We start from the raw sequence: 12,781 nt of genomic DNA on the forward strand, positions 1-12,781 counted from the left end.
TCACTTTCCGCAACTGAGAAGTTTCCATACTTCCCGGTCTTCCGCGGGCCTCTTCGTCTTCACGTATCGTAAGATTTTTCTGTTTTGATATCGTCCAACAATTATAGACTCCTTTGTCATCTCCCTCTCTATCCTGCCACCATACCTTTTAGCACAGTTGCCTCATGATACAGTTTCTTCTTAGCTAATGTCCCAACCAGTTTCTCTTGCTCTTCTTAATAACATCTAAAATTGTTCTTTTCTCTCCCATCATATCTAGCACCCTCTCATTCGTATTCCGCTCGACCCACTAATTCTCTCCATTCTTCTCCACATCCACATTTCGAAAGTTTCTCAATCGTTTTTCATCATTTTTGCGTAATGTCCATGTTCCTGACCCATACAGTACAATACTCCACACGAAGCATTTTATGAGTCTTTTTCTCAACTCTTTATTCAAGGTCCCACAAAATAGTATTTTCTTCCTCCTAAAGGCTTCTTTCGCCATTCCAATCGTTGCTTTTATTTCACCTCCACACTTCACTTAGTTAAAAAAAAAAAGTAGAACAAAAAGGAAAAATGGTGAACTTATTTCTCAGAAAAATAAATTGAAGATTCATGACATCACCAAGTTTTAAACACACGATCCTAGGTATGAGAGTTTGATACATTTCTGCTCTACTGAGCTAAAATAATCTCAACTTAACGTTAGGTATATTCAGTAGTAAAGTTATAATTTTCTTGAAAATAATAAAAAAAATAACCGAAGGAAAACCAGTTTATGCATCCCGTTATTAGTAAATATTACTACAGCTTTGAAACAAAGTTATATAAATTGTAGCATTTAAAAAAAATGTTAACTATTCTGTCTAGGTCAACATTACTACAAGGAAAGTAGACAATTTTCACTTTTTTAAAAAAATTGTTAACTTTACAACTTGACTTGAATAATATCCATTTTTGGTTATTTTCCTCTTTTTTTCTAGAATTCAATGACAAGAAAAGCGATTAAATAGGCTTTCTTTCTGCCTTTCTTTGAATTTTGCCTTGACACTTTACAAGAGCTTAAGCGGTCATGGACAACTAACTCTTGACGAGAGAAAAAAAATTGTCGTTACAACTCCATATGCTAAATACAGCTTCACGTGCTTTCCGTGGTCATTTACAATACAACGCTTTTACTTTTTTTTTATTGTTCATTTATTATCGCTTTTAATTTGGTGGTAGTCAAACAAAAATTACGATTTTTAAATGCGTTTTCTTTCTTCTTTTTAATTCCCCACTTTATGTCTCGAAGGTTGTTTATAAAATTATGTATTACTTCAATTAAATTGTAATTAAGTACGCCTACCAGTGTGTAATTAGTTCGAGGACATGTATAAAGCTGATTGTTTCTTACAGCTTAATGATAGAATACGCAAATGTAAACATACAGGTATTAATAATAATTTTGTCAACTGGTTAGTCAGAGTTCAAAGACAATGCAAAATTGACTGTTTACTTTTGTCTACATCTTTATTAATGTCAGCCATATCTAGCATTAGAAAAAAATATGTTTTTTCATTTAAGTTCTTTTTCTTTTAAATGCTTGGTTGTTACAAGGCATTTGTCTAGAAATTTAGGTTAGTGGGAAGCAAACTGGGCTCATCTTTTTTCGCTTGATTCTTGTAGTATGTGACAATCAAACACGATGGTACCAAAATTATGGAAATTGCATCGGAGGAACATAGGTAATTTGGCTAATTTTGTAGTTCGGTACGTAAAATCAACTGGAGGAAGCAGACTGCTCCCCATCTTTTTTTTCGCTTTATTCTTATCTTAAAGCAGACGATTTTTTTTAGGCCTTTGGGAGCAACCACAGGTCTGTAAATTTTTGTGTATTAACTTATGACTCCGGACTAGATGCACACTCAAATTCAGACCTTTACGTCAGTTATTTCCTCTTCCCAAACATGTCTTCAATGTTCGAAAATGTTGCCACTGTAGGCCCTGATTTCACCTCCTTCAAGTAGTTTTAGGCAAAAATGTTAAGTAATAATTAATAATTAATTGTGGTTTTGAAGTACCCTGATGTAGGATAAACATTCATGATAAAATTAGATATTTTTTGAAAAGATCAACCTGCCATTTTTCTTTCTTTTTCGATCACTTTTCATGGATTGACCGATTAGTAAAAACGTAACTAATGAAAGTAGCCCGTCCTTCCACTATTATAATCTTTAAGTTAAAGAAAAAGAAACAAACTTATAAATAGAAGTGAATAATGAGGGAAGAACACCAGCAATGAAAATAATGAGAGGAATTGCGACTGTTTTTGGAAAAACCCACATTGTAAAAAGAATGAAAAAAAAACTGATCTCTAACATTTCCTTGTAACAGTATACATTTTCTTCACTCAGAACTATTTTTCTTCCCTTTTTCCGTTGGCCACTGCATTTACTATACCAACAAAATGTTCAACAATTTTAACGAAATGTATTTATGGTCACTCAAGACAACCCTTGTACCATAAAACAGTAACTGATATTGATTTAGCAACAAAGGTTAAGTAGGTGTAATTCTTAAGAGCCTGACATACTAAAAATAATACAAAATTTACCATTTTTCTTTTGCTTGTTTATTCATAAGTGAAAGAAGATAATCAAATGCAACTTACCATAATTATAGGTAATGTTATTCTACAACAACAAATATGAACCGGAAGAATTTTCAGTGTTGCCATACATGGAAACTACAATGTTACCGGAATAATATTTCCCCAAAAAATCAAAGTTATGGCAGCGACTAGAGGAATGAACTCAACTGCATTTGATTACGTATCATGTTGTTTTGGTATCCTATGAACTACTTTTTAAATAACGTTATTATTTAATTGTAATAACTGTATGTTAAAACTGTTTTGTTTATTACGAACTAAATACAACTATAATTTAAAAAAGTAGAAAAAGTATTTCACAGGATATCAAAACAACATGATACGTAATCAAATGCAGTTGAGTTCGTTCCTCTAGTCGCTGCCTTAACTTAGATTTTGGGGCAAATTATTATTCTGGCAACACTGTAATTTCTATGGATATCAACATTGAAAATTGTTCATATTTTCTGTTGTAGAATAACATTATCTATGATTGTGTTAAGTTGCATTTCATTATCTTCTTTCACTTATGAAACACAAGCAAGAGAAAAATGGTAAATTGTGTATGATTTTTAGTATGGCAGGCTCTTAATATTGACATTTTATTTAGCTCAGAAATTTTATTTAGCTCTTTTTTTTTTAGTACGATTCCCTGTTGGTCTAGTGGATAACGCGAGCGTCTTTGGTGCACGGGGTTCCCGTGGGAATACATTGGAATTTGAACGGAGTTACGGTGGTTCGGATTCCACGTTAAACTGTAAGTTCACGTTGCCAGAAATGTCCGATAAAGTTAAGCAAATCAACACATCAACCTAGCAAATAAACCTACAAAGAAACCAACCAGCAAGCAGATACTTTTACTACCTTGTATCATCAAAGACAAATTTATATGCTAATAAAGTAAACGCAGATTTGAATTTGGTTCGAAGCATTTATTTTTTGGTACAACAGTTTCAAATTTCAAAGTTCAAATTTCAAATTTCAAAGTTCAAGTTTCAAATAATTCATTGTTTTGTAGGATTTCCGGACTTTAAAGTCCGTTATCAGTAGCAAAATACTAATTAAATTATTACTCGGAATTTTAGCAAAAGGCTTTGTGGTCTTGGTATTCATTTATGCTTCAAAGAATTTTAGAAAATTTGAGAATTTGCAGACTTGAACATTTGATTGAAAAAGAAATATACATGATAGCTTTTTAACCAAATTTAAGCATGTCTCTTAATTAAGAAAGGGAGTGCATAAAAATATGTATACAGTCCGACATGTTAGTATAAAGTCTCTCCGTTTCGGAATGTGAACGGCGATAAATCTTACGCTTCGCTTCTTAAATGTATATACTGAAAAAAAATTGTAATTAAATTGCCAAACATCAATGTAAAATCATTTACTCTTTATTTTGTAAGTTGATACACATTTCCATAGATTAAATTACAAAATTTGCTGGGTTATTTTACAAATTTACAGTAAATTTATAAGAAAGTATGATATTTTTACTAATAAAAATGTAACTTTACAGCATTTCATTTTAGTAATTTTACTTTATAGGTGTAAATTGATTTACATAGAGAAGTGACAAATAGATTGCCACCGTTTTTTTTTTTTTTTTTTTTTTTTGTAAATTTACGTATGAATTTTTTTACAGTGTAGCACATGGGACGTTCAGCGTAAACTACGTATGACAAATAAAAATCCTCCAGTGTAACGTGCAAAAGCGATCTGATTATTCGTCTTCTGTTCCTTAGACACTCACCCCTTGTTATTGCTACAGCGGGATTCTTATCCACTTAACTGTTGCGTTAAGTTAACGCTTGAAATGGACAAAGTATACGAATAGTCAATAGCCAAAGGAGCGTTTCCTGCCTAACATATGACTTCGTAAATGACTTCGAAATGAATTATCAGATTTGAATATACAGGTTAGCCTTAATTAACGGACCCCTAATTGAAAGAAAATTCAGCAAACAAATGATAAAATGAGGAATGAGTAGGAGTGTCAGTTAACAAGTGCAAGTGATATCCAAAAACTGATTATCGACTTCAGTGTCATCAAAATATAAACGATGCCTCCAGAAAACAGTGACACAGCAAAATTTGAAAATGCGCTCCGAAATCTATGCTGGAAATCTGAAGGAAGCAGATTATCGATGGCCAGATTTTTAAATGTCAATCTGTACCTTTCTGGAAACAGAAACATGGAGGATCGAGAAAGTTCAAGAGAAGAAACTATATGTTACTGAAATGAAAATACCAAGATGCATGTGCGGTGTCACCTGGATGGAGATGAACAGGTGATGTATAGCTGTTTACCTAACGAAATAATAAGAGACAGTGTTAAAGTAACTGAGATCAAAGAATACTACCGCAGAAAATATTATAGCAGTAAGGTAACATCATGAGAAGAAATAAGAACAGTCCTGTATGCATTCTATGCAAGAGAGTGGGGTACAATGCTTTTGAAAGGTACGAGATTAAAAGAGAAACCCAGAGCTCCTTCGTGACTAAGCGGTTAGCGTAAGCGCCTTTGGCGTGGAAGACCCAGGTTCGATTCCCAACGGGAGCTCATGTGGTTCGGATTACTCGTTAATCAGTAGGTCCACGTCTAATATGCTGAAAGGGACGTTAAACTCAAAATCAACTCGACTCAACTCGAAAGAGAAATCACAAAGAAAATGTTTAGATTGTGTGAATGCGAATTTGAAGTAAAAGAGATGAAGCAGGAGATGATGTATGGAACCAATTAAAATGGAATCAAATGTATGTCCACTCCGTTCAAACGGGAAAAACACTGTAAAATAAAGTGTATAGTGTCTCTTTCTTCGATATAGGTGCAATAGAATTCTCCATAACTATTGGCGTTACACTTGCTCTATGTTAAAGTTAAAATTTTGCTCATTGGGATCCAAACGTTTTTGTAGCAGTTTTTAGAATCCCAAAATTCAATTTTGACGTTTTGAATCTCCAGAATAATATAACAAACTTTAAAACAAGTTAAAAGATCACACATATTTGCGAGCACAGTCATTTTAGCCTTGTTTCAAAGACTCCCAACAATCAGACGCCACAGGGATTCAGAACTGGAGAGCTTGAGAGTCAAATAATAAGTTTAATGCGACCGATTCAACTCTCATCAAATTGGTCGTTCATGTAATCTCACCTAAAGAACGAAATGTGGGATTGTGTTCCATCTTGCTGAAAGTAAACAGCAATATGTACGCATCGTCTGTTTAATTCTCCAACGAATTTGAAATTGCGCATTTCCCACGACAGTATTTTATTTATTTATTTATTTTTAAAGAGGAATGGACCTATTACATCGATTGATTGGAATTTAACTTTTCGTTTCAGTACCAAGCTTGCCCCCCAGAAAAAATCTAAGTTACGGTGCTGACCAAACCATAACTAGGTAACCGCTGAAGTGCCCAAATTACGATACGTCTGTCTTAACCTAAATGGCTCCAAAATATTTTTCCTCTTGCCTGCAGTTCTTACAGGTCCTGAAGGGGTTAAACATGAGCGTAGCTCTTTTGAAGTTTAAGTACTGTCTTATTCTTTGGTGCTGAAATTGGTTTAAGGATGTCGGTGAATTACGTCCAACTTTAAAATGAAATGAACACTTCCAGTTTAACCTCCCACAATTACGTCTTTTAGGCTAAGGGAGACGATCAATAAGACAAGTAAAAGATGATGGAAAAATTGATGATATGAAAATTTGGGAAGAGGCTCGGGAGGAGTCACGCACACAATGTTGCCCACTTCAATCATACTTGGCGGGGTATCGAACCAGGGACCCCATGAACCAGAGGTAAGCCGTTTTCCACTAAGCCACCGTGCCCCCAACTTTAAAAGAAAGGTTACTTCTACTTTTCAGGGGAACACTATTAAATACACGTCTAGCATATATAACCTTGTATAATATTAGGGATGCGCACGAGACGAGTCGAGACAGGATTTTCCTGACAAAATTTGAGTCGAGACACGGCTTTTCCAATAGAGAAATATACATTATTCGAGTCGAGACATCACTTTTACAGCACATTTTCGAGACGAGACAGTCACAAATCTTGTCTCATGGGCATTCCTATATAATATCTAGGATAATGAGGGAGGAGTAGCCTATTTCAGAGTACTACCCTTAAGCACTGAGGATAGTTTCTACGATTGGTCAATGAAAAAGAATGATTATTATATGATTGGTGGAATGTAAATGTAGGAGGAAACTGGGTAACCTCAAGAAGATTTACAAACGTGCTCTTGTCCATTACGAATTCACATAGGCTGAGATTGAACTAGGGACTTTCACACCAGAGGATAGTGCTATCCCAACGGGCTATTATTATTATTATTATTATTATTATTATTATTATTATTATTATTATTATTATTATTATTCGCGCGAAAAGAATCAAGCTATGTTTTCTGTAGAAGAAATACAAGTGTGCAATACCAAAAATGTTTAGTTTGTTTCCCATACAAAAGAAAAAAATAAATACTGTGCATTTCTCAAATTTACACGGTCTTACATGTACGTAAACAATACATGGTTGTTACAACTGTATCGTACATGTATTTCTGTACGCATACACGCGTGCGTATGTGTAACGAGAATGAGAGAGAGCTTGTGATTTCTTTTTTCAGTATAGCTTGTATAAAGATTGTTGGTGTTTTGTTAGTTATGCAATAACATAATCGGTAAATTTCCCCTTGGTTAAGAAGTTGTCAGACACACTTACCTGCTGACTGACTGACTCTCTCTCTCTTTCTCAGCTGGTAAGGTATTTTTTTTCCTCTTTCGTTTCAATGATTCCCCTCCCCTCCTCTCGGAGCTCCCCCTTTCCTCTGGTCGCGGTATTACATCCTTATAGCGTCAGTATCAACGTGTTCTATGTTTCCCCCCTACTTTCGTTTTCTTTCTATGTCTCTAAAATGCGTATAGGTATACATACATCACACCCGCCCCCCCTCTCTCTCCCCTTCCCCTCGTAAGGAAACTTCCCTCCCACTACGCCATTGCTTCTGGTCGACCTCTAACAAGAGACTCCACAACCATATTATACTCTTTGGACTTGACTTGAGTACCACCACTACAATCTCCAAAGTCGTGCGCGTGCCACACACTTCTTCGGGTTGTATTCTACTACGGTCAAAATCGACTTGCACTGTCTGTGTTTCACGGATTTGTATAAAATCAACAGCATCAAACATTAAACAACAACACCCGAGACATATACACACATACCAACACACCACCTTTTGGTGTTTTAAGTGAACGGGTGTGTGATTGACGGCAATCATCGTCTGCTTGCACGAAGGACTTTTTTTTTTCTCCGGCGACATCGGATATCTGGAGCTGAACCAATTTTCCAAGAAGAAAACACACCGTCAAAGAAAACAAAAAGAACTCAACGTTTTAAGGTAAAAAGAAATACTCTTTTCTCATAGTTTTACCTTCCCGCCCGTTTCCTCTTAATTTCGCACCTTTCACGTTGTCTTTCTTGTTCTTCTTCAACAGTTCTGTACTAACTGGTGTCTTGTGGTTTAAATTTTTAATCATTTAGGGTGTAGCTTCTACGCTGCTTGCAACTAGATCGTAAGTAAATTCAATGTTATTCTTACTATGTTTTAAATATTGTTTCATTATGTTATTGGTTTTCTTTTGGTGAATATTTTAGCTAACACAGTTTTTTCTTTTTCTTTTTTGCATCTTGTCTATCAAGGTACTTGATGTAGTACCAGAAATTCTTATGTTTATTGGATCAAAAGATCCAATATATTTTAATCAAAAATCTTGTAGGCCTCATATCTGGAGAACTACATTTAGTGTAGCCAAACCCAAAACTATTAGTTAACTCATTATGATGTGCTTATTCCGTAGAAAATACGAAAACACGATTTAGGGGTCGTTCAAAAATTTTCTGGCCCCTGATCCAAAAATTAATTATTGGTCAAGATCGCAATCTTTTAATTCATTTTTGGTTTTCCTAATTTTCTTGTCCTATATTCATTCGTTAAGGCAAATTTCTGTAAATAAAAAAGGCAAAAATACTCTTATCAAGGGTTAAGATAGCCCATTTGTTTTGTTCATCATAGATAAGTGTTTCACAAACTTTTCCAAGTGAGGCCACTTTTATCAGTTAAAACGTTTTCCCCCTTAAAGGCATATTTATCATTAAAAATTTTGGGGGGCATAATTCACTGGCAATACACTTATATTTTTAAAAATAATACCAATATTGGCTTAATTTGATACTAGTATTAGTAGGAAAAATACATATTAAGAAAAATAATTGTAGGTTTTCAATCATATCTATTAACAATGCATCTATATAAATTATTAGAATTTGCATACTCTTTACTTTACTAAATTCTATATTCTATATCTCTTTGAGATCACTAGTGGATCTAGGTGATAAAAACTGGAGGCGGGGGTAGCCGGAACCCAGGTTATGATAGGTATATCATGAGTTTACTATAAACTTACAAAAATAAATAAGTAATAGCTTAAATTACTTTTGTCACTCATAAAACTAATGAGGCCTAGACCACCCCCCAGCCCTGAACTAGATCCGCCACTGTTTGAGATTCTCAACTCGTGTGCGATACATAATTCACTTGAATTTTATTTTTATTTCTGTCTTAATTCAACTAATATTCAATTAACGAGGACTACAAAGTCAAACCTCGAGGATCATTTATGTCCCACGGACTACATTTTGAGAAACGTTGTCGTAGGTCATTACGTTATGAATGAGTAATCACAAGGAAAAATGAGTATACAAAATTTATGTATACGTTCGTCAATAACTTCCAAACAAGTCAACAAATTTTCATTTAGTTTTCTTTTGATGGGGAAACAGCGTTATTCTGTGTATACTACTGAAAATTGTATTCCAATTTTTCAATTCATGCCTTCTCTTCAGTAGTTAACAATGCGTGGCCTTTGATGCGCGAAGTTCCTGGGTTCGATTTCCGGCGAGGAGAAAGTAAGACTTACTTTAGGGTTCAGATTCACTTTAAAATGTAGGTTTCGTCGTCATAGCCTACATGTATCCTTGTTATTGATCAAGGATGTAAATTCAAATCAATTTATCAATCAAATGGTCAATTCAATCAATCAATCAATAAATCAATTGGTCAATTCAATCAATCAATTCATTCAGAGTTTATTTCCAATGCTGACTGCTAAAAATAACTTGAAATTCCAATACTTTAATAGTAAAATTCATTTTATATTTTATTTTATTTTATATCTATTTATAAATTCAAGATTATAACCAAACTCTTTTTAGCGCTTTGGAACTTTATGAACTAATAACTTTGAAGTTTATTCCATTCTATTAACAAGTTCAAAGTTGTGACAAAAATCTTCTTAGTACGGTACCTTGAAAAATTGTGAACTAGTAACACAGAAGTTGATCCAGTTTTATTGATAGATTCAAGGTTGTGACCATATATTTTTTGTAGCCTGGATATTTATGGCCTAATAACACTAACGTCGATTCAATTTTATTAATAAATTCAAGATTGCAGTCAAAATGTTTATACTTCTCTGCAAACTTGCGAGCCAATACTTAACAATTAAATTGATTCAATTTTCGAAAGTAAATTTAAGATAGTTGAGTTATTGAACTGTAGGTAAGACGTGGAACTACAGTTTAACGTGCGATAGGGACCACGTGAACACCCATCGTGAATCGAACCCGAATCTTCCACATCAAAGTCAATGTCGAGATAGTAGCAAAAAAAAAAAAAAAAAAGTTCTTAGAACCCTGAAATTTGTGAACTAATGACTTAGCACAAAATGGTAGCCAAGAAATATTTAATAGGACTATCTTCAAAGTTTATGAATTTATAATACTAAATTTTACTAAATTCTTAATTGTTAAGTTCAGGATAATAACCAATAAATATTTCGTATTCTGAAACTTAGTAAAGTAATTTGATATGACTTTAATTGTACGAATCATGCAAGTTGAAAATTTTTACCAAGAAGTTTTCTTGAACTTTGGAACTAATAACATTCAAGTTAATTAAATTTTAATAGTATGTTCAAGATTATAACAAGGACATTTTTGACAATCAAAAATTAACGCACTAACGACTCTAAATTTATCATTATTATTATTTCGTTAAAAGTTTAGCATCCCATTTCAGCACCGAGGCTATGCGAGACGTGGTTCTTCAAGTTTAAGGTAGAATCCGAGCTGTAGTCGTATTTCAATGCTTTTCCACTGGGAATCGAATCCACGATCCCGTATGCAAAAGACGAGCGCAGTTACTCCTATACCAACAGAGAGGTCAATATTATTTTATTATTATGAATACATTTATTTATTTAACAATCGCCAGATACAGCTCAGAGGCCATTTTATACTGAATATCTAACAACAACAACAATGGAAAATATTTGGGAAGGTATCGGCCAGGACCTGTTTAGTAGGTACCATCCCGGTATTTGCCTGGTAGGACTGAGGGAAACCCTGGAAAACCACAGTCACGATGGTCGGCAGCGGGAATCGAACCAACGACCTCCCGAATGCGAAGCCAACGCTCTACCACTTGAGCTACTTCGCTGAACATATATTGGTTTCTTCATATAAAAATTCTTTTTGATATACAGTAAATTATTTTACAAGTACTTATTTTCATCCTTATGTAATTAGCGAGAAATGAAAGAAGAAATAATGCAAGTCATTTTCTTGACCTTTAGCACAAAAAATACTCCCAAGGGGAAGTAACTTACTTGTAATTATTTATAATGTGAGAGAAATAACTAGGCTAGCAGCTTCAATACACATAACAGCTACAGTATTTTAGGTTAAGTTTAACAGTTCAATGTCAAGATTTCATTAGGCTACATTTATAACTTTTCATTTCCGTTCAGCCAAAGAAATGTCAGCCTCGTTACGTAAAAAGAAAATGATAATACATTATAACTTCTTTGATTGTCTCTCATAAACATCTGTATCATATTATAAAAATAAAGTTACTTACTGTCTCAGGAAGGGTATAAAGATGTAATATTTAAATTACTGAAAGAAAAAGATTGCTCATATTCATCTAAGTAACTATCTTAAATTGTCTATTTAAGAGTGTCGGCGTGTTTTGTAGAATACCCACTATTTTTTGGCATTTAAAGCACACCCGACAGCAAAATTACATTCCCATCCCCTTTGCATATGATTTTGTGCCATTAACTTCAGTAAAAATAACCTTAATATACATTCAATAACTTTTAGAAAAGTACCTCCTCCAGAAGTGGATCTAGAAGCTAAAATCTGGGGGGAGGGGGCAGAACTCAGAATATGAAATTTATATCATGAGTTTATAAAAACTTTGAAAAATATGTAAATAATAGCTTCAATTATTTTTGTCTTTCAAAAACTGGGGGCTTAGGCCCACTCAATCCCGGACTACATCCGCCTCTGACCTCCTCTATATGAGAAAGAAAGTGTACTCAATTTGATCCATTCAACGAAGAGTTATTTTCTTTAATAGACTTAATCGGTGTCTACTTTTGCCTACAATTGTAACTGCAGTAAGTATAGCCTACATTTTTATATATTATCTTTAACCAAAATAGCAAACGGAGGAAAGGAAGACAACGATGGTTTAGTGGTCGAGTGCTCATTTCTAGTATGAGAGGTTCCTAGTTTCATCTCCTGACTAGTAAGTTTGTGGTGGGCAGAATCGTGTTCATTTTGAGTTAACACCAGTTCCTGTATATGATTTTATGATATCTGATCCCTCCACCTTCTTAACAACTCTGGCTATAACTCTGACATATCCTTACAGTGATCAATAAATCTCTTAAAATTAGATAAGGTACCGCTGTTAGTCACAGCTCAAATTTTGAGACACGTCTATTGGTTAGTAAACGTTTTCCACCTACGATCTATATTAATACAGACGGTTCAATGGTAGAGATTAACCTCTAGTGTGAAAGGTCAATGCTTCGAACTAGACACATGTGAGTTTGTGGAAAACAACACAATGTTCATGAGTTTTCCCAAGGACTTTATTTATTTCAAGTTTAGTTTACAAATTCTTTCAATTTCTCATTCCGCTGATTATTCTGTTATCCTGTTTGTGCGTTTATTATTCGAATCTTCTGACATACAGGGTACAGTCATGGAACACTAAATTCAAGATTTCTCTTAAAAATGCATG

General features: G+C 34.1%; 1 protein-coding gene across 2 annotated transcripts in view; it reads left to right on the top strand.

Moving 5' to 3' along the window:
• The first annotated feature begins 7,624 nt into the window (after positions 1-7,624).
• Positions 7,625-12,781, top strand: part of LOC145680466 (uncharacterized) — a 112,235-nt gene continuing 107,078 nt past the window's right edge. Inside the window, exon 1 of one of the 2 annotated variants that reach the window (XM_081751030.1) lies at positions 7,625-8,026. The gene's annotated coding sequence lies outside the window, so the exon portion shown is untranslated. The remainder of the gene's footprint in view (positions 8,027-12,781) is intronic. The other variant, XM_081751031.1, reaches the window with a different exon arrangement.

The sequence above is a fragment of the Thermobia domestica genome, chromosome 3, assembly GCF_964235325.1.
Source record: "Thermobia domestica chromosome 3, izTheDome1.hap1.1, whole genome shotgun sequence".
Lineage (NCBI taxonomy): Eukaryota > Metazoa > Arthropoda > Insecta > Zygentoma > Lepismatidae > Thermobia > Thermobia domestica.